Source organism: Agelaius phoeniceus, chromosome 1 (genome assembly GCF_051311805.1).
Source record: "Agelaius phoeniceus isolate bAgePho1 chromosome 1, bAgePho1.hap1, whole genome shotgun sequence".
NCBI lineage: Eukaryota > Metazoa > Chordata > Aves > Passeriformes > Icteridae > Agelaius > Agelaius phoeniceus.
The window spans coordinates 28,374,412-28,396,401 of NC_135265.1; the positions used below are offsets into that span (position 1 = coordinate 28,374,412).

Consider the following 21,990-nt stretch of genomic DNA (forward strand, 5'->3'; position numbering starts at 1 on the left):
TGCCAGCTGCTATTTTTAAGCATCTCTGTGTAAGTATTAGATTTGGGTGCCCTATGGTGAGCTCCCCTGCAACACTGATATAATTTTGACGGTAGAAAAAAATGGTTACAAAATTAGGAATTGTCTCTGAAAATTTTACAAAACTAGCAGCGTAAGGATTAAACAGAACATATGAAAATTACCAGTAAAGCCAAGATTAAACATGATTGTGCTTTTATATTGATGATAAAACAAATATGGGAGTACATGAATTCATGGATGTGCATATACACACACTTCTGTGTAAAATGATGTTTTATTCAACATAAATAGACCAGTTGTGAGTCTCTACTGCATGTGTGTCTAACAGTAGCACAAAGAACACAACAGAAGACAGAAATTTTACAGGAATAAAAGGATATATTGCATTTACAAAGGAAATGTATTCACTCATTACAACATATCACATAAGTATAAATATATCATATGGATATATAATCTCTAAAATATAATATATTAATCTAATATATTAATCTATCTGTAGAGAGACACATTTACACTTCCACATGTAAGTGAAGAAAAGTTAACTCTTCAAAAATTGGTAGTGAAGGAAAAACATACCTGCTAATAATGCAGAATGATCAAGGTTGCAGAAGGCTTTCACATGAGTGTGGAAAGTTGAAATCCACTCCTATAAACATAAAGTGATGCATTACAAAAATACACACACAAAACCCCAATCACATATAAACAGAGATGGGCTCTATACCAGCTTATAAAAATGGCATTTTAGAGTCATCAAGAACAGCAATCTGAAAATGCCTCCTTGATCCAGCAGCAGAGAAAAATCTATTTGTTTTGGCAATGGGACAGAATGGGAGGAGATTTAATTGGAAAAGATTTTGATAGCAAACCAAAAATTCTCTAATTGTGACTTTATGAAGGCAGCACAAGTTCTGGTTGTTGTTTGTTTTACACCATTACAGAGAAGAACTAGAAAAGACATTAGGGCATAGAAACATGGATGCTCAAAGATTATACTGTGACTTTTAGATTTAAGAAAAAGTGCCTTTCATCATGAAAGAGAAATGCACACAGAGTGGCTAGAGCAGAAATCCATAAAATCAAAGGTATGAAAGACAAATTGAGGCTCACAAACCAGAGGCCATTTAATAAAATTACTGACAAGTCTCAAATGCAAGTAGCAGTTTTTTTACAGAAGCTTTGGTTCTGTGCAATTCATTGTCACAATATACTCTGAAGGTCAAATGCTAAAAATGAGGATTATAGAAGGCACTAAAGCATAAATCATTAAATACTATGAATGTGTTTCATATATTGAAGACTGTCAAATTATTCTCTTCTTGTAGTCCTGCCACACATTGTTTTCAACTGGAGAACTGTTCTTCAGAAATATTACACAGGTAACTAATGACTGTTAGCTTAAAAATGGTTATTTAAATTATTTACTAACAGATGTCCTTCTGAATTATTAATTTCTCTTGGAAGTCTATAAAGCTTTATAATGAGACTAGTTAAATAAATGTTTAAGCTGTGACCTGAGGCAGAATTTTTTTCAAACAGCATCCTTCAGCTGATGAAGCTTGAAACCAGAATCTCAGTTCTTCTTGGTACTGTAACCCTCTTTTGGAGTTCATGAAGGAATTTTCTACTCATTAGCATGCATTTCCATTTATATTTCCAAAAGAAAGTCTCCTTTGTTCATGAGGAAGAAGCAAACAAAAATGACAGAAGTTAATTTTTAAAATGCCTCACAAATTGATTTTACCCAAAGTCACCCTTCCCACGCCACATGCACTGAATTGCAATTGCCTGCCATGTTTAAGCTGTGCTTCAGTCCATATAAAGATATCACATTAGGAAACTGCTTGTAGGGCTAACCACAGTATTACACAGGAAAAAAAAGTATAAAAAAAAAAAGAAAATCACAAAAGTTAAGCAAAAAAATGTTCTAATTACTTTAGTTGAATAGCTTGATTTTTCTTTTACATTATTTCAGTAAGCATTGTTAGTCTTCATTGTCTGTACTTCTTATTTGGCAATAAGGACAAAAAGAAACAGGAAAGGGCTTTTGTTTCATCAATAGCACTTTTATGACAAGTTATGCCTCAAGCATACACAAAGACCCTGCAATATTCAGATGGGAGCCATGTAATACCACTGCTACCCATGAGTAAAACTCCTACTCTGATACAAAGAATTGACACTAGAAAGCTGATTGCAGCAAAACTGTGCCAAATACTTGCTCTTTTCCCCAAATAAGTTTCCTTCAAATGAATGTGCAAGTTCACTAAGCAGCTAAGTCACCAAATCTGCTGCCATCATGACAAAGAGTTAAGATGTTTTCTTCATGTCTTGACAAGTTTCTTTTAGAAACTGAAGAAAAAAGTGATAGTCCCAAGTGCTCCTAAAAACTTGAATGGGGCAGGCAAAACTATCTGAAAACCACTACATTCTTCTAACACAGACCCACAAAACTACATTTGTTACAATCTGTTACTTGGAAGATGTTTGTCTAGAAAGCAGCATGATTTAACATATTGCAAATGGTGTAAAGACAGTATAAAAGTGGTTCAAAAGGACCTCATCTAGAGTAAAGTTTTACAATGTCCTGGGTATCAGCTGATCAGATCATGCCATCATTTTCTGTGTGCTGGATGATTTCTACACCCACCTTCCTCAGTTTTCAAGTGGTCCTAGCACATGCTCACGGGAAACTTGTAAAGCCTCACTAAGTCAGCATGTAAAATACTGAATTAAATCAGAATACTAGTGGTAGTCAGTGCCAAAAAGCCCAAGTGTAAATCTATTTGAATACTACAGGTGTCTCCTATATAAGAAAAACAAATTATAGGTCATTCTTTTATGCAGAAATCCTAGCAAATAAGAGCTATTGGGACTTAGTAAGGCATTTTGAAAGATCTGGAAAAACTAAAAGAGGACAATTTAGATCAGCAAAAGAAAAGCTGCAGTAACTAAGGGTAAATACCTCTTCTCTCAAACGTTTTTGTATTCTGGTGGCCATATTTCCACTTGGGAAAAGTAGAAACAGTAATTAAAAAAGCAATACACCAAGCCACATCATTAGCAGGCATCCCCAACATCACATTTTTGCTAATGCTATTAACAGGGGTCTATTAAATTAAGAACAGACTGAAATTTCCATAAATCTTTCAGACTCAAAAGTCAGACAATTTGTTTCTTCTGTGATGAACAGGTAATAGCACAATAGGCAAAGGATGTGGACTGTGATGTGTTTCCTGAGAAACTGTAGCATATTAACACAGCCAGAGGCAGAGCTGATCAAAATCTCACTATTGGAGATTTGTGACACCAATCAAAGCAGTAGCACCTTGCAACACAGTATCAGTTCTGTAACATTCTTAATCTTTTTAAAAAGAAAAATAATGTTTTACTGCGAAAGTACTCAACTCCACTACTGGAAAAAGCAACAAACCATTGAAAATCAGAAGAAACCACTTTTCAGACATACCTTTTTAATAGACACATGCCTGTCTAAATGCAACTTGAGCCTCCTCTGCTCTTACACAGATAAAATTATAATAAACTTCACTTAAAACTCTCAGATGAAGAAATAAAGCAGCCTCTAACTCAGGTGCACATCTAATATATGAATTTTCGGAACGAGATTAAGTCAGTGTCCAAACCTCAATATTTCCATGCATCAAAAGACGTTTACAAGATTTTTCCTTCAGCCCAGTTTCTAAAGTCCCAGTTCAAAAATATAGGTCAAGTTACCTACTGCCTCCAAACTTTCTCAAAGTCAGCTCAAATAGTGCCAGCCTGACCCATTTTGAGTGGTCTCTTCAAAACTAACTAAATAAATTAATCAGGTGGCTGCATCACTTTTCAATATATATTTTTTCTGCATTAAAGGTCTTGCATATTAAATATATTAGCATTTGAATTCCATACTCGGAAAAGATTGATATGCAGAACTCAGGCATTTGGGGCTCACTAGTCAGCTCAAGGTAAATTAGTGCTTTATGTGTTTTATTTAATAATTGCTAGAGTAAACAAGTATTAATATAAAGGTTGAGCACAACAGAAAAATCACTGTTTTTTCTGATCACTATCCATTAGTTTCATTGAAAGAAAACCAAAGCATCGAAAATCAGAATATATAAATTTACTATTATAATACAATTACTATACTAATTCCTTCTTTTGACAACCTAAACAATGAAAATTCTTTACCTCAATTCTACTATCTTCTCTTATTAGTACTTGAACCAGAGGAATGGGGGGCAGTTGGGGACAAACATTCTCTACTTAGTAAAACTGACCCATACACTATCCCATGGGGGAAGGTCCATTGGAAAATCTTGCAAATTTCATCCAAAATATTTCAGTAAGAAGAACAATATGTCTACACTAAAACTCCCATTTTCTGAGATATTTTTAAAGGTAGCTTCATTCTGATTATTAAGCAATATTATTCTGAAAAACACTTATGAGGGGTTTCTAGTGATTTGTTGTCTTTTTTTGGCTGATTCTGCCAAAGCAAATATCATTGCAGCAAAAGCTGGCATATATTAGTCCTCTCTAGATTTCTGCATTACATTTCAGCAGTAATGCATTCTGCAATACATTTCAAAGTCTTATTTCAGATACAAATAAGGCAAATTTCTTAATATACCCACCACAGATTTTCTCTGAGGATAACTATTATGAGAAATTCAAGAGAAGTCCACTGATAAGAGCTGCTCAGGTAAAAGAACTTTTACAGCCTGAGAACTGCCATCTATAATCTTGGCACTTTGATCTCTCAGAATATGAACTAATGTACCTGTAATGTAGCTCATTATTAATAGTTAAATATCTTTAAATGGAGCAGCTTTGAAGATCAGTTCCAATATCAATAGCTTGCATTTATATAGGGCTTTCATTTTCAAGGGCAGTGGTACCTGGTCCCTGAAATATGCACATACACAAGGACACAGAGACTTCCATTTGCATTCAAACACATCATTAAGATTAGAAATATGTATCCATTTTAAAATAAATATATCTATATTATATATATATATATAAATTTATATATATATATATATATATATATATAAATATATATAATTATAAATATATAAAGCATAATCTATCAGCTTGCATATAGTTTTTGGAACTTCAATATATAAGCCTAGGTGACAGCCCAAAGTATAATCACAGATATCAATGCAGTTGTAGCAATTAATTGTGGAGAACATCATCCAATGCTCTCTGCAGAAAAAGTTATATCAGAAGATGACTTCTGTGCAAAAAAATAAACAAAATAACCTTCATTTTTTAACAGGTTCTGAAAATAAGGGGGAAAACTTTATCTTTTACATAGGAATCTTCTACAAAATACCATTTGCACTATTTCACTTAATACAGGATAGGCATTTCAGTCAATTCAGATCTTCACAGACTCACTTCTCTTGAACACTCTCAGGTAAGATCCTTAAAAATTTCCACCAGGTTATTTTTAAATGAGCTACAGAAGCGAGAGACTTTATACCAGACAAAAATCAACAAAAAAATCTATTAAAGACAAAAATAAAAAGTTCTGTTCAAAGGTTTCTGATATAGCAAGCAACACTAGTTCCCCTTCATTTAAATTGATTATACTTGCTATGCAATATTCCAAAGGTACATTGTATTGTAATTTACATCTTCCACTTGTACTTCCCTCACCTCGATGTTTTGGTGAAAATTAAGTTTCACCAAAACAGCTAAGGGCAAGAGTCAAGACAGAAAAGAATTTACCACTTAAAAAAAAACAACAACAAAACAAAGCAAAACAGAAAACAAAAAAACAAAATCAACCAAACAAAACCAACTCTCTAAACAAACACAGGTTAACCTTTTCCTAAACACCAGCTTACGCCTTCCAAACAGGGAGGGCAAAATCCCTCCAGCACTGAAGCAAAAGGGAACTTCATTACCAACTTTAATGGTTATAAAAACTAATTTTTTTTGGATATCATCTGTCAAATTAAGGAAAACTGAAATTCAGTAATAAACTGAATTTATTACTTATTTAAATAACTAATCTTTTAGCAGTTGATCTGCTTTTTTAGACACTGCACCTTTGTAAAAGATTATTTTCCCATAATTACTGTAAAAGCCTTCCACAACCCAACATTTGCAGTATTGCATCCTATTTCCAAGTGTAATGACCCTCAAAATCCAAGATTGATTTTGGCTTTATTCTGATCAATACTAATCTCCAAGATATATTTGACTTCGCACTGACCTAAACAAAAAGGTCATTATCTGTGTATTAGTCAATCTCCAAAACACTTATTAAATTAATTTCAGAGACCACAAAAGATGCATTGTTACAACTGTTTCTATCTGGGATTTCTATCCATCATCCTTAGTAAGATTTACATGCAACTGATAATCCATATAATCACATTGTCACTGTAGTGGATTTCTCAAAACATCTTGATCTGTCCTCGATTATTTTAAGATTAATCTTTTTTGTATTTATCTAATTGGAGGAACACCATCATATTATATAGTTACTGGACTACTGGAATCCAGTCTTACACATATTAAAGTCAATGGGAGAATACACCTCCCTTCAGTGAAAAAACTGAACTCTTAATGACTTGGGGGAATATAAAATACTGCATTTATACTTTAGGTCCCCCTGAAAGCAAAGCAGGAGAAGCCTTTTGAATCAAAGTACTTTGACCAGCACATATTTAAAGAAAATTCACAGCACCCAGAGGCATATTTCTATAATGGTCATTTTTTTAAAATATAGATTGCTGATTAGTTTATTTTTTAATTTATTGGCTAATTTCAAAGTAGGACTATAAAAACTATACATGCATTAAAGCAGCAGATAACATGATAACAACATTGTTACTGACTGATCTGGGGTAGGCTTCTCACTTTTATTCTCTTCCCTCAAACAAACAAAAAAAAAAGCATCAAGCTTAGAAAAACACAAAAAAAATAGAAAGATCAATAAATATAGGATATAATTAATAGTTGTTAAAATTCATTTAATGTCTTTTTTGTTCTTGCTACAAAATGTAGCAAGAACTAATGTCCCCTACCAGGGACATGACCAATTTCAATAGAACGATCTGCATTTCTGGTGGATACCACAATTCAATCTTTGTGTAGTAAAGACCCTATATAGTACATTACTTGAGGCAAGAACCAGGTGTTTATTTCCTCCTTCAGGTAATTTACCTTAAATTCAATAATTTTACAACCTAGCTGAAATTTTAAGCTAAAGTAATACTAAAGACTCCATGAAATTTCTGTCCAGAAGTATTATTAAAAACCAAGTACTTGTAAGTTACCCATGTATACTTCAATATAATTCTATTAGACCTTATGCACTTAGAATTTTCACCCAGCAGATGCATTTGTTTAAAAATTCAAATTTAAGCTTTCCACTTCCTCTGAAGTTGCACACACTAAAAGACATAAGACTAGGTGGAATAAAGTGAATAGTAAGTAAAAGGGAGAAGTTAAATAAAAATAAAACCAAAAGAGTGGACAATAATCAAGACTATGGATGCAAAAAGCCAGAGAGGAGGCAAATAATTTCATAAACATAATGAAAAAAATCATCCAAGTTTCCTAACTGTGGTATAAATATGGGTCTCACAGCTATTTTCACTCTGGCTGGGGTGAACATGCTCCTATTTCAAACTCAGCTGTTTGATGACTTTTAGACTTCCATTTCCATGCTGCTACCACCACCACTGGTCTTGGGCCAGGGAAGAGAGACAGACTTACCTTTCTCCTGCTGGAACCTACTTAAAATTACTCATGTAAAGTATCTTTCTACTAAATAAAATTACCTTAGAAGTAAACCTGTTTCTACCCAAACAGACAAACAAGTGATCCCAAAGCACACAGGTTACCTAAGGACCCTCCAAGGGACAGAGCAGCATTTGCCAAACTTTGACATCCTGACTTGAAGCAGGCATACTCTGCTATGGTTGCTAATGGATTCATCCAAAAGACATCTCTAAGGAACAACAGAGAGATAAAGAGAAAGAAGCCTGTGCTATTATCTGAAATGTGAGTAGTTCCACCAGAGATGCTGGCATGCCACACAAAAGCAAAATTACACTCTCTTACACACAACACAAAATGAGAGACAAAAAAGCCAACAAGATTCAGCAGACTAAAGCTCTTCTAAACTTTTATTTTAAAATTCTCTCATTTTTAGCAGAATTTCAGCTCCATAAACTACTACACTCACTTTCCTCATTGTTCTTGGTATGTGAGGGTGACAGAAGAATGTCTAAAAATATCTACATTGCCCATTTTTTTTGATATTCCTTTAAAAAACAGCTCTCATTTGAAAACATTTTGAATATTATGTGTTTTCAGAAGAAATTTATAAGAGTGGAAACCCAGGGCACTGGGAATATTTCTCTGTCTGCTCTGGGGTGCCCTGACCCCCAGGGGAGCACTGACTTTGACCCTCATTCATGGAGAAAGTTTCCTAAACTTCAAGATAGACTAGAATCCACAAAAGGGTGAAACAGATTTTAGAGAGTAGTGTAGGTGTATCACTGAGATGAGAAATTTAGGTTTTGGGATTTTTAGTATGTTGTGGATGGAAGCAAGATGGAGGACACGGGCTGTCATCCTGGGTTTCTTCTTCATGCTTCTTCTTCTTCTTTCTTTATGGATTTGAGTGGCATTTTGTAATTGAGTAGAAAAATCTGCATTACAGGCTTTTGAGGATCAGTTATTGAGTTAAAAGGGGAAATAATCTAGTTGTCAGTTCTTAAGTGGATAGTTTAGCTTTAAAAGACCTTGTAACAAAGATTGTTGGCCATTTTTGCAGCACTTTTCCAGTGCACTCAAGCCTAGTATAGACAATGTACAAAACTCTAAATAAGATAATAATAAACAAAAACCTAAAACCCAAAAAAATCCAAAACGTTTCTCTTTCCTAACACAAAACCTCTCCAAAAAAAATCTCCCCCAACAAAAGAACTCCCTAAGAGGGCCCAGCCAAAGTCCCAAAAGCCAAAAAATCAACAACAAATACACCAACAAGTGTATAAAGCCATTCAGAGGAAAAGACAGACCTAAGTACAGGCTGAGGAGTGAGTGAGCAGAAGAGATTTATGTCCCACTTCAGCCAGCCCAGAGGGCTGCTGAAGCAAATACAAGAGAATCAAGAATAGAAAGGCAGGCTGCACACCATGCAGCTTTATCCTGCTAAGGAGCAACAAGCAGCTTAAAGCTGACATAGAAGAACAATCACTCAAGAGGGATTGAACATTGGCAAGCCCCAAAAAACAATGAAGAGTTTCTGAAGCTTCATTATAAACAGCCTGAAAGGAGAGCTGGACTGGCATGCTGCATGGCATGACATGACATTTAAAGCTTGGACAGGAGCCAAATGCAAACACTTCCTGGGCACATAGAATCCCTTCTGGAAAAATAGAGAAACTCCATCTCAAAACTCCTGCAGTACTTCCCAACCACTCTCTGCTGCCACTGGGTGTTCCACAACCCATGTGCTCCTACAGGAGGATGTTCTCCAAATTTCTGCAAGACAATTTTTTCAAGGGCAGTAGTCAGTTTTTCCCTTGAGAGCAATTTTCTTTACCAAAAGCCTCCGTTTCCCTTCTGCTAGTGCTCTCCTGAGTTTGCAGATGGAGTCCTGGAGTCCATGGAGTCCAACATAGCTTTCATTTCACTTGATCAGACAAATCAGGACCTCTTATCTCCTTATGACCAGACCATCCTATTAGCCCTTTACAGCACCTGACCCAGTTTCAGTTATTTCTCCTTGTAGATGAGTGATCAGAACATTTCCTCTCATCATAAAGTGTGAGTTTATACTATTATATTTACCAAATCTTTCAGAACCCTCTCTACACATGCATCATAAAGTTAGATTTTGCTTTTCCCACTGCTACTTTATCTTGACAATCGATGTGAATATTCCCTTTATTTCTCCCCCAAGTTTCTATCACAAAACAAATCTTATATAGGTTACATAGTCATTTATGAATATGAGGACTAATGAATTAATTACAACATAATCCAAAGACTTCAACTTCAGCTACATGGATAGGAACATCTTTGCCAAATATATGACAGAGGAGATAAGGACAACAGTGGAAGAAGAGACTTGGTTTTCATACATAAATTTCAAGAAAGCTACTATATATCCACACGCCACCAGTCAACCATATGAAAGTTAAAGTGGATATTCATATATTAGAAAAGTAATTTTCTACTTGTGGTATGCAAATTATTTCCAAGAGGTCTAATACACACAATTAAGAAAAACTGGCTTGCTGAAATCAAAATTTAAATGGCAAACTGACTCTACTGTAAAATTGCTCGTGGTCTGTGAATTGAAATAAATGCAACAACGACTTCTTACATTATTTGGATACCTTGTATGTGGTAATTTGAGTTGAGGGCACAGTTCTGACAGGCATTCTATGCTTATGATAAACTAACAGCTCAAAGAAGATATTGAATACATTTAGCTCATGAATAGTTTTGCTTTTGAAAGGAAGAGTAACTTTTACATCAGCACAATCCATCATAGCAGACTGACACCTGTGATCTATGTGAATATTAGCATTCTAGCTCATCCTTTCCTGCATCTCCTTCACAAGACATTCAATCCTGGTTTCAACCTCTGTCAAGTAAAAGTCTCAAGCACAAAATAAAGTAAATGAAGATGCAAGATTTTTTTTTTCAAATTATTAAAATAAGAAATTCTAGGATATCTTTTATATTATCTACAGATTTACTTGTCAGTCTAATGAAATAGAGCTAGAAAAGGTAGACTGCTATGGATAAAAATCAATTTAATATTGCTTGGCAGCTGTTAAAACAAAAACTAAAATTCTTTCTTTTCCTGATTACATTCCAAATACATTTGGGATATTGGTTAACTATCAATTAAGTATGATCAACCAACGACTTACACCTTTAAAATTTAAAGCAGTCAGGAAGACACAAGTGAAAAGGTATTTCACCCTACACATGTTGACCTAAGGAATTACAAGGAATAGAAAGCATGAGATTTTACTACTTCAATTAACTTTATTGACTACATTGTACTTGATACTAAAATTGAATTGAACTTGATACTTTTATTGAATTAAAGAATTTATCTCTTTTCCTACTGTCCACATTAGTGTTTCAATAGGATCCAAATAAAGACTTTGTTGTTCTATTGTGAATTTGGATGTAGGGCCCAACTGCAATCCCTCCCCCCAGCTCTTCTGGCCAGCTGTGACAGACACACTACATATGATTGCTGTAATTTATGGTACACTGATGTGATATATAGCCTATAGAAGTGCTATGTCACAGTATTATCATTTTGTCAGCCTCCCACTACTCCTCCTTGTCATAAAATGCACAATGTGGGAAGATAAATGTGGAGTCCAAGGGCCTAACTACAGCTGGAATTTCTGGTATTTTGTACTGCCTTGGAAAATGAATTATAAAGCATCAGAAATAATGTGGTAGTTGCTAGAGATGCTCTAAATACCTTAGTTTACAAAGGCAAGCCCCTGACAATATTAAGACTTAACCTGTTCCAAGGAGACAAAGTAGTGATGAACAGGAGCCCATACCATCTCACCAGAAAACATGCATTACTCCAGAGTGGTGCTATAAAACCAACAAAACATCTGATAACTTAACAGGAAGAAACATCTCTACAGTCCTTCTGAATCTCAAGTCAGAACAGGCCTCACTAAATGAACCAGTCACATAAATCTGGATTTTTTAGGGTTTTTAGTCTTAAAATCTTCAAATTATTGTTTCTTATTATATCAATGGACTTAGGAGAAAGTGAGTCATTCCAAAATAAAGTCAATAGCATAGCTGAAACAGGAACAAGTCATGGACAACTTGTACCTAAGAAAATCACCTGCTCCCAAAGCACAGCATGATGTTCTCAAATGACTTTCATAACATTTGTCCCTGACTCTCTTCCAGATACTCTCAAAGAGCCCTCCTAGAAAAAATGGCTTTTTCAATAGAGTCTTTGGCAAAAGAGAACTAAAGTCAGGAAAGGACAGCATAGGTCTTCTGATCTATACATAAGAAGCAAATTATTTCAATATGTTATCTTACACATATTAAAACTAAAGGATGACCTGGTCAGTCTTTAGAAAGTGGGCAGTTTTAGTGAAGTATGAGTCTGTTAAACCAACTTTCTTCAGTGCAGCTTCTTTGAACTTAGTGCTGATTTATAAATTGTTAAATGTAGCCACATCAGAAAATTCACTCAGAATTAGGCCTCCCAACGCAGTGTTAGACATAAAATAGTTCATACAACATAGAAAGCCACACTCATAACCCAGAACCACTTTTTTTCAGTTTCCATAATAACACAGATTTACATTTCACTTAGGCTGAATTATTAAATGGAAACATCCGTGACTTGAATTTAACTCTTGCCATAAAGAGTTGGCATAAAGTTATTTTCTTTTTTAATTATACCTTGTTTTTTACATTCCTTTTGGTTAAGAGAGCAGTCGTCTAAGCGTACGCGATATAAGCCTGTCCCCATGCCCTCTGGTCTCTTTACAGACGCGTCTCGGCTACTCCTGCAACATCAGCTCCGCTGGTCCCGTTACAAAACGCAGCCCAAGCGCGTCAGTAGCGGCACTGAGCGCTCCCGGGCGCGGAGCGGCACTTGTGCGTGTTTAAAGGGCGCAGCTACAGCCCTGCTCCTACCACACGCACAAACTGACCTGTCAAACGAGAGGGCTTTTTCTTAAAATAGCAATTATTGGCTTTCACAAAGCACCCTGACAGCTTCAGTCCCGGGCCAAAGGCTCGCTCACGGGGCGCTGGGCAAACCCTTTCCGACGGCCTTTTTACTTTTTATAGGCATGGCTTCACGACACGCCTTTTTGCTTTGCCTCCCCACCACGAGTGCATCCACAGCCGAGCAGCCGCTCTGAGAGCGCGAAACTCTGCGTGACACCTACAAGAACCCTGAGCAAACAGTTTTCCCAGCCGCCGCCCGGCCCCTCCGCAACTCCGCGGAGGAGTTGGGAGTCGGGAGCAGCCGCGCCGCTGCCGGGACGCGGCCCCTCCCGGGCGCTCGCAGCCGCACCGTGGCAGGGTCCGCTGTGACCGGGCCGAGCGAAGGGGACAGGGCGAAGGGGAGAACGCAGGTGAGAGCCCGGCCCCGCGGCCGCCCGCCAGCAACTCCCGGCCCCATCCCCGCATCTCCCCGCCGCCGCCCGCGGAGGGCGAGCCCGGGCAGGGCAGACGCCGCTCCCCCGCTGCCGTGAGCGCCCGCCCGCTGCACTCACCGCCCCTCGCCGCTCCGCTGCCCAAGCCGGGACGCGGCGGCACCTCCCTCTCTCCCTCCCTCCTGCGGCGGGGCGGAGGCTCCGCGCCCCCGGTGCCCCGCGCCGCCCACGCCGCCTTCCGCGGCCCTTCACCCGCCCCCGGCATCACGCGGCCGCCCCTCCCCGGGAGCCAGCGGCTCCATCCGCAATGCAGCTGCGGCCGCCCTCTGCTCCTTCTGCCGTGTGTCCTCCTCCGCCCGGCCGTGCGGGCACCTGCCCGCTGCCCCGCGGGTGCGGGAGTGCGAACGGCGCAGCCGGGCCCAGCCCCGCGGACACCGCGCCCGCTGCCACCGCCAGGGAGCTCCGGGAGCCGGGGCCCCGTCACGGGTGTCAGACCGCGACTAGAGCGGGGGAAAAAGACATACACACACACAAAAAGGAATAATAAAGGAAAGAAGAATAGAGGGAGGTGGGGTGGGATGTGAGGAAAGGATGGAAAGCGTGTTAAAGGGTGTTCTTTCCAAACATACTTTTGCGGGTTGTTTCTACCCCCCACAAACCCATTACTGCGGCGGACCCCTGGGACCAGCCGAGATTAATTGCTCCGTGTTATGAAGAAAATGATAGATGACATTAATCAGGGAAGTTGTAAGTCATCCACGTTTGTAGATGGAATTTGGAGATTAGCTGGGACAGATGGCAGGCAAACACTGCGCTCTCCAGGTCTGGCGTAAATCATCAATGTCTGGAATTATTAAACAGCCAATGACAAAACCTCATACATTTTCCTGGAGTGTATCTTAGAAAGATGAATATTCACTTCATATCATGAAAAGCTTTTCCAATCTTTGTTACATTTCTCTTTCTAAATAATGGAAATATTTGGTTTCCCTTTCTGGATGTCAGAAACTTCAAGCTCAGAAAAGAAACTATACTTTTCATACCTCTTGTCCTTCAGGACATGGATGAGAAGCAAAACCAGGCAAACAAGTACTGAAACCACTGCTTTAATGCCCTTTCTGAAATAAGCAGAAAAAGTTGCTGGTTAATAGGCTTGTGTTGATATCTCCAGTAGATTTCTCTTTATTTGCAGTAACTACTGCAGCAAATTATTTTTTTCTTTAGGTTTTATTTTTCTTCATGCACTTTGAGGAAAGGAGTGAATCGATGCAACTTTTATTCATTACTCCTAAAGGAACATTAGACATTCTGTGGAATCTAAATAGTCCAAGTGGAGAGAAGAACTTTTTCTATTTGTTGCCCCTAATTATTTTTTTTTTTCACATAGCAAAAATGAGTTATGGTATGATCAACTTCAGTAAATCTTTCATGGTATTGTATTGATTGATATGTCAAATGCTTGTCTAAATATAAGCTTAGCCCCAATACCTATGACTGAGTAATTGTAAGCTTGATTGCATGTCCTGCAATAATGTGATCAATCTACAGCAACATTAAGAATTTTACAGAAACCTGCTCTATAAATCCAATAATAGCATCTGTTCTATCACATTAGCAGGATCACTGTTCAAAACACTGAGCTTACAATAGTTGTTTAAAAAATATTCAAATGGTAACTACTTACATGTAAACAAAATATTCACCAGGTTTACCAGTATAATAGCCATTATTAAAAGCTTATTTTAGAAAAATTAATATGATTCTTTAAAATGCTTCAATATGTGATGTAGAAACATCCTTCCACACAAAGTATTGCTTTTCCTAACTTTGCTGCAAAGTCTAGGAGAAAATGAGGTTTAAGTTGTTTAATTTTTAGATCACAAGGGCAAAGCTAACACTTCAAGTGGAGATCCACATCATTTCTATGACTTACAAATATCACTATCTACAGTCAGCAATATAATTGAACAATATAATTTAGGTTGATAAGACATGATCTGGCTCAGCTCTCTCCTCAAGGCAGCACAACTTCAAAGCTAGATCAGCTTCCTTAGCACCTTCTCCAGCCTAGTTTCAAAAATCCCCAAGAATGGAAATTCCAGCTTTTCTGGGGAAATTGTTCCATTTTGACTATTGCTTATTGTAGAGAATGCTTTTATTTTCCTAATAAGAATTTCTCTCTGGCTGCAGCTGGGATCTGTTGCCTCTCATCCCTTCTCGGGGCACTGAGCAGAGTGTGGTTCTGAGTCCCCTGTAAGCGCTCCCTCAGCAGTTGAAAATGGCAATTACAGCCTCCACCTTAGCCTTCTTTTCTTCAGACCTCTCAGAAATATTATCAACCTTTCATGAATTCACTACTCTTTCCTTATTTCTTTTTTTAAGAAATCACACCAAATTTAATATTATAAGGCAAAAGTCTTATTTTTGGGATTTTTTTCCCTTATCTCTCAGAGTATTAAAAATGGATAGTCAAAATTACTCATCCCTCTTCTAAATGGGGTACTCATGACAAATCCTACAAAAATCAGCATGGTCAAAGTAAAACTTCATCCTATTTCTAAAGTTCCTATTTCTATTTGAAAGGGCAAAGATAAAGGTCAAAATAATTTCTATCCCATTTGGCCATACAAGTTGGTCATGTGGTACCTTTAAGGGTATCAGGAGTACCTACAGAGCAGACTGAGTTTCCCAAGCCTTACCTAAAGAAATATTTAATACCAAATATTAGGATTTTGCTCTGACCATAATGACTTTTGCCTGAGATGAAGTTTCTTAGCTATATTTAAAAACTAATAATATTTTTGTGCATGTGGCCTGTGCATAGCCACAGGGGCTTGTTCTGAGATAGGCCATGAATTGAAGCTGTCAGGGGCAATAGCACAGAGAGAGGCTGAGAAAGGGAAAAACAGGCAAAAACGGTAGCCTGGGTTGAAACCCTTCCCTTTCATTTATAAAAGCTCTGGTTTGTCCTCTATCTCAGCACAGGAGAAAACTAGGATTTCTACTCATTGTGTTCATCTTAAACTATTTGATATGTTTACCAGTATGCTCCTTAAACTATCTGTATTTTAACTTATTCTCTATTTTTTTCACTGCATAAATTACGTGCTTTCTCTCTATATATACATATACACATATATGTACCTTTTAAAAATACATATAAGGTAAATTATCTTAGGCATCTCATGGATACAGACATTCTTGTTTGAAAGAATCCTAATTTCACTCTAGAACCAAGCTGCAGCTATGCCTGAAATGTAATATTCTGTTAGGATGCAGAATCACCATCACATTCTAAACAAACACAGCACCCTTGCAAGGTGTGCTCATAATTTGTTTTGTGTGGTTTTTTTCAGACCCTTTAGAGCAAACCAAGGATGAGAACTGAAAAGAAATTGGCTGAAGTGTTCTGTGGGACTTTAAAGAAATATCTTCATAAATCTGTTCAGAACTTCTGAAAGCTTTCAAAAGTTTTGTGATCATGCAAAAAATAAATGGTGAAAAAATTATCCCTAAGAGACTTCACAACTGAAAATACATGTTCATAGTGAAGGAACCAAACCATCCAACAAATTGGAGAGCAGTAAGGAAGCTCTTACCTCCATTCAGCAAAGCTGTGATAAATTGACTGAGTTGTCACTATTTTACACATCCTATGCTTTATGTGACATTAATTAGTTATTCCAGTGAGCAGAAGTCTACTCAAGAAATTACCAGCACAGCAGACCCTAACTAGCATTCCTGTTCAGTCTAGAAAGCTTTAATTTTCTAGCACCTTGTGGACACAGACAACACACACAACTACACCCCTGATTACAGAGAAGATTTAAGGCAAAACTGATGAAGCACAGACAGATTTACATTGTCCATGCCTAATGTGCAACTCAGACTTACCTGCTCTTTTCCAAACCATTGTCTCCTAGCTTTATTTAAAAATCACAGACAAATTATTACTGAATAAATGTATTTTTCCTTCCTCTATGTGAAACATTATCCCTAACACAAAATCAAATATCTGGTAATTTCCTTTTTTATTCACAGAGTATTCCTTGCAAACGTAAGCAATAGGGCAGTTTGAAGTCATTCCCTTGGTATTTTGGCCACATGTCCTAAAACAGAAGAAACATGAAATAATGCTTATTTTTCTATCTATTTATAGATGCCTCTGGTTTTGCCTCAGAAGCAAAAATGTCTTTGTCATATCTGAAATATACAAATTGGGAAGCCTTCTGTCTCTTAATTTTTCTAACAAATTAGCATCTTTTAAAAGGCATCTGCTGGAGAACTTTCTTTTCCTAGGATGTCATTTGAATGGTTAGCAGCACTTTTGATCTACTAGAAATAATTATATAAAATGTATTTGAATTAAAACAGACTTTTCACATTTCTGTTCAAATCCATTTTTCTGTGTATTCTCTGAAAACTGAATACTTGAAAGTACTAGGATATAAATCAGTCATTGAGGAAAGTCCTGCCCTGCCATAAAGGCTTGAGAGAGAACTGATATTTCAATCAGCTATTAAGAAGAAGGGTATAATGATATTTTATATCTACCACTAACTCCAGCAACCATGATCAGAGCAATAAATATTTACAGGTATCAAGAGTAAGAAATATGGAAAGCTTTGTAGGGACAGGAGGAAAGGCTGGAGACGCCAGGCAGGAAAGGGAGAAAGAAGATCCTGAAATCAGATTGCCAAGCAATATGAAAGGGCAGAACAGCAATGGGGTGCACAAATGGGCTGCTGGGATCTGAGAACAACATTTATGTAAGTGGAGGAAGAAAATGTTTCAGAACAGAATGAGATAATATTTAATTTTTTTAATCCCCATGGGGATTTACCTCCTGAGGTAAATTTATTCTGCCTAAAGCCTGCAAGCCTTGATGCTAAAAGCTTTATGCAACAAGGCCTGAAAATTTTATTCATATCAATGAAGTTAATATAACCATTCCAACACTGACACTTGAAGAAATTAAAAGAGGAAATAAAGTTAGGAGCATCCACTTCAATTTGTATCTGTGATCCTCTGTGCTTGCCATGCCAATAAGGACATTTGGCCTCTTGAAGGAAATCTTATTATCATACTGTCTCTCCCAGCAGTGTATTTTGAGTACATTCCTATGAACAGGACAGGAGGGCACACAGCTGCTGCAGGAGACTTGTAGGAATGTCAGTTGTCAGCCATGAGATGGGACAGCCCAAAATCTACCCTCCCTCTACTATTGGGGAAATGTTATTAATTTAATGAAGATTTCAATGTATCCAATGGTTATATATCCCTGATCATCATTCCATAAGAGGAGGAAAATAGATGGTTTCAACCCAAGTTAATGTTGATATTTTAACTCACCTCTCCCTTCCTTTATGCTGAAGGTATAAGAAGTATGAGGAGAACATTCTGCTCCTGGATTCACACTCCAGAAACACACTCTGCACTGGACTTCCTGCTCTTCTTTCACAATTACTTACATGGAAATTTGAAGCTCTGTCATTCACTGTACATTCAATATATACCAAATAAAAGCATATCAACTTTAGCATTATAAAATCTGACAAGAACCTTTATTGCACAACCTTACTACATTTGTAATGCCTGTATAAAACAGCAGCTGTATATCACCTTTATTTAATAATAATAATGAACCTTCTTAACATTAGTTATCTACTAAATAGAGACATTTTTTGCCAGTTTAGTGTTTACCCTGGCATTAAAATGACAAAGGATAATTTACTGAAACATTCTCTTTTCTTTGCTCATTTTTTTCTGTATAGTTTGGAGACTAGAGGAACTCCAGGGAGCTGGCAATTTGAAAAATAAAGGTCAAATTCTGTTAACGAAAGCAGAATTTACATGGAAGGCAGAAATTTACATGAAAAGCTGGCCCTCTGTGAACTAATTGCTCATTACTCTCATCATCCCTTAGGAAAGATGCGGATAATCCTATTTCAAGACATACAGCATTACTGAAATTTTGACAGAGTGAACAAGGCTTGAATCTACTACAAAGGGCCCCATATCAAAGGCAGAAAGGACACAATTCATTGCTAAGTCTGGAACTGTAAAAATCCACTCTTGTTGAAGTACACTAGGGTAAAATTTTCCCAAAATTTCCTGTAAAGAGCTAAAAATGTATCCCCAACAGCATCCTTAAGTGTCCTGGCAAAAAAACACTAGTTCATCAATAAGAAGAAATGTAACATCACTCAGTGAGCCCTTCCTATAAACCACTTTTCTTTCAAGGGAATGCACTTATTAGAGCCATATGGAGTGAGATGATGCTGTTTGGCCCTGGGAGTAGATGTGCTGAGAAAAGTTCATGTAGGCTTTCATTTCTTTCAATTTTTAGCCATAAAAATTATTTTTTGTCATGTGGAGCAAATACCTGATGCCTATGCAGATGCTGTATAAGTGGCATGCTTTACATGAAAATTTATTGCATTTGGTCTGACAACATAAACATTTATGGTTATGGGTTAAAAGCAGATTGGATGGGACTTGGGACAAACCTTGCTTTCTCCACAGCTTCTAACCTACCCAAGTCATCCTGTCACTAAGACATATGAAATGATCATGGCCACTAGAAGTGGTTATTTTTTAATGCACTACAATATAAAAAACATATTTTTAAATTTTAAACTGCATATAAAACTTCACTCCTCTGTTGGGTTGCCCAAGAATGGCCAAATGCAGGCCACACCTCACTGTGATTTTGGCTCAGAAAAATGGCTCATTATTCCAAGGGACACAGTCAAGGAATGGTGTATCTGTCAAAATTTTCCATTTGCACTTTATTATTCATTTCACTGTGATAATGCTTTTATTTTCAAAATATGACCATTTTCTAGTAGACTGCAATATTGCATACAAAAATACTAATTTTGGAATTTTTCTATAGAGCATTATTCCAATACCTCAGAAAATAAGTCACATTGTCTAAGCTGACTTGATCACTGATACAGCATAAATTGTCATGGTATAGAATGGTCCATAAAGGATCATTTTGAAAATGTGGATATAGAGTATTTAGCACATTTTTAGACTGTACAGAATATAAAAACATTTTGTGCTGTACTATTCAAAGACATTTTAGTGTCACACAGAGTGCTGTCATGCTTTAAACTAGCATCACAGAGGCATTACCAGAAGAAGATATATCATAATAAAAATTGCCCAGCAGAAATGGTTGCAGAGCTATGTTTGTATCTTCTCAAATCCCTTGGGGGAAATAATAATTGTGCATGTCTAGTCTTATGACTGGGTCTTCTGAAACCTTAGGGAATTTTCCTTTCCTGACTATAGAAATATTTTGGGGCTGGTGGTTTTTTGTTTTGGTTTTTTGGTTTTTTTTTTCTGGTTTTTGGGTTTATTTTCAGATTTTATTCAGAACAGAGTTGGGCTGGTTTCTTTTTAAATGAGGTAATAAGCTCACAGCATGTAAAGAAAGGATAGGTGTAGCTAAGAGAAAAGGCAGGAATAACTCACCTGCCTTATCCTACACAAAATTCTGTTCATAAGCACTACAACTGAAATCAGTAGCATTATCTAAAATGGACTAAAAGTGTCAAAAAAGGGATTTATAAAACGTGAGTAAATAATAAACAGCCTCTCATCCTGAACTCAAAAGGTTGCAAGACTCCTGTATTGGATGGGACCTGGGACAAGCCTTGCTTTCTCCACAGCTTCTAACCTACCCAAAACTGACCAGTAATCACCCACACAGGAAAAACACAGTGGAAAGGAGAGGGGAGGATGAGGGAAGGGAAGCAGAATCAAAGCAGAAAATTTTGAGAGAGAGCTTCTGGGATTTAGGACTTCAGTTACAGGCTTTTATTTTGTGGATGCACATCACCTACTGACAAGACTGATAAACCCAATCAGAAGCATCTTTATAGCCTCTGAGGTACTCAGAAAATGATGTAATTATTACTTCTAATTATTTTTATTAAATTAAAGCACTAAATAAAATAAAACTTTTATTCACCTTTGATGTAGTTTAAAGTTATGTGCATGGTATTGGCTAGAAAGTAAAACAATATTCAACTTTATATGTTGTTTGTTCTTATTTTTCCCTTCTTAGATTTACCTCAGAGCTTAGGAAGTTTTTTATGAATGTAGATAAAAGTCACATCAACCCCACAAGGCAGACAAAGTCCTCAGGTGACAGGAACAGAGAAGCATTAAATGGGATCCCTGTAATCCTATCTTCTACTCCACAAAGCATAGTTCATTACATTTTAGGTTGAATGTATTTTTAAAAGCCTCCAGGGCTATCACTTTGTAGCTGTAGAGTAACTGCCCTAATGCAATGTGGAAAGAAGGCAAAAAAAAAGCTCAGGAATCAAGTTTAAGTCCTATTTTCCAAAAGCACTTACAATGTCTGACTGAAAACACATTGAAAAGCCACATGTAAACCCTTCTGAAAATGAGGAAATTATTGCAATCTGTCTAGGCAATGGTTTGAATTTCCAGAGAACTCTCTGGCCTGATCAAAAGCTGTTGTTCCCCACCCCCTTCCCTGCTCTATGGCTGCACAGCCAAGAGTAGGCTTCACAAAGCCCCTAGTGGCACTAATGATGCTATCGCTCCTTTTTGCAGAGCTGTCATTTCTCCTAATTATCATTTATATTGGGTTCTGCTGCTTTCTGATATTAATATTACCACATATATACTTTAATTGTTAGGCAACACTACACAGTGCTTATTCATAAGAGAATTTCATCCCCCTTGACTTCTCTGAAGCCTTGAAATGTTGATGATGTCTTTTAAGATGGTCTCTGCTTAATCTCATTACTGGGAAAGA

General features: G+C 37.1%; 1 protein-coding gene across 1 annotated transcript in view; it reads right to left on the reverse strand.

Annotated features, from left to right (window-relative positions):
• Positions 1 to 670, reverse strand: part of THSD7A (thrombospondin type 1 domain containing 7A) — a 254,195-nt gene extending 253,525 nt beyond the window's left edge. The window contains exon 1 of the mRNA XM_077175422.1: positions 601 to 670. The gene's annotated coding sequence lies outside the window, so the exon portion shown is untranslated. The remainder of the gene's footprint in view (positions 1 to 600) is intronic.
• Positions 671 to 21,990: the final 21,320 nt, after the last annotated feature.